The 1,717-nt window shown below is 38.7% G+C and overlaps 1 pseudogene; it reads right to left on the reverse strand.

Annotated features, from left to right (window-relative positions):
* Positions 1–457: 457 nt before the first annotated feature.
* Positions 458–538, reverse strand: LOC129039816 (small nucleolar RNA U13; annotated as a pseudogene).
* Between the last annotated feature and the right edge of the window lie 1,179 nt (positions 539–1,717).

A 1,717-nucleotide genomic window follows, 5' to 3' on the forward strand; every position in this document is an offset into this window, starting at 1 on the left:
CAATGACAATAGTAACATCAAAGATCACTCACCACAGATCACCATAATAGATATAATAATAAAGTTTGAAATATTGCAAAGACTATCAAAATGAGACCCAAAGACATGAAGTGAGCACATGCTGTTGGAAAATTGAGGCCCAATAGACTTGCTCAATGCAGGGTTGCCACAAACCTTAAATTTGGAAAAAAAAAAAAATGCAATATCTGTGAAGCACAATAAAGTGAAGTGCAATAAAATAAGGTATGCCTATATTTTCCTTGGTGAGGTCTCTTTTTAGGTCTTTTGCCCATTTTGGATACCAGTCCTTTATCAGATCTGTGTTATGCAAATATTTTATCCCATTCCGTGGCCTGTCTTTCTATTTGTTAAATAAAATTATAGGAGGCTATTGTTTTATTTTCCTTTCTTCTTTATTAGTTTTTTCTTTTCTTTTTTTTTTTTTTTTCCTTTTTCCTTTCAGAAAGGGTTAGAGGGAGGCATATCGCACACACAAGCATGAACATCCAGTCATCACACTTATGAACTACGAAAGGAGAAGGCTACTGTTTTGGACTAAGCTCCTGTGCTAGGCCCCAACAGACCAGACTAAAAATCAAAATGGAGTCACTCATGCAGCATTTCCAAGTTGCTAAACTAAGTTGTTATCTGACCTTCAAGAAATCAGGAGAGAGGGATAACAGTCATTTTTCAAAACAGGCCAGTTTCAATCTTTAACTGGCATGATAATGATGATAAGTTCCCTCTGCTTTAATCTTTACACACAAAGGGTAGACAAAAGTAACCTGATGCTAACTAATCTGTTATCCTTCTATTGTTGTTTTGTTTCCTTGTCTCTGCCTTACAAGGAAAGTAACTTTGAAATGACCAATCTGCTTTCTTTAGCCTTTTCTGTCTATAAAGCCAACCCCCACTGTTCAGCTCATTGGAACACTTATTTTGTTTTTTGTAGGATGAAGTATTCCTCGATTCTAGAATCACAATGTAAATCAAAAAGTATCTGAGACAAGTCTCAATTAATTTAGTAGTTTATTTTGCCAAGGTTAAGGATGTGCCTATGACACACCTCACGAGGTCCTGATGACATGTGGCCACATGGTCGGTCTGCAGCTTGATTTTATACATTTGTAAGGAGACATAAGACATCAATCAATACACGTAAGATGTACATTGGTTCAGTCCAGAAAGGTGTGACAACTGGAAGTGGGGGGTCCCAGGTCATACTCAGATTCAAAGATTTTCTGATTGGCAGTTCATTCAGTTACTACTTACAGATCTGGAATTTAAGCAGGGTGCAGTAGCTCACACCTGTAATCCCAGCATTTTGGGATGCCAAGGTGGGCGGATCACCTGAGGTCAGGAGTTCAAGACCAGCCTAGCCAACATGGTGAAACCCCATCTCTTCTGAAGGTACAAAAATTAGCCGTGTGTTTTGGTGGGTGTCTGTAATCCCAGCTACTCCAGAGTCTGAGGCAGGAGAATCGCTTGAACCCAGGAGGTGGAGGTTGCAGTGAGCCAAGATCGCATCATTGCACTCCAGCCGGGCGACAAGGACGAAACTCAATCTCAAAAAAAAAAAAAAAAAAAAAAACTGGAATTTTATTTAAAAAGCAATATCTAGGTTATGAGGTTATGATAAGGGGTTGTGGAAACCAAGGTTTTATGCAGTTGAAGCTTCCAGGTAGCAGGCTTCAGAAAGAATAGATTGTAAATGTTT

Source organism: Pongo pygmaeus, chromosome 5, assembly GCF_028885625.2.
Source record: "Pongo pygmaeus isolate AG05252 chromosome 5, NHGRI_mPonPyg2-v2.0_pri, whole genome shotgun sequence".
NCBI lineage: Eukaryota > Metazoa > Chordata > Mammalia > Primates > Hominidae > Pongo > Pongo pygmaeus.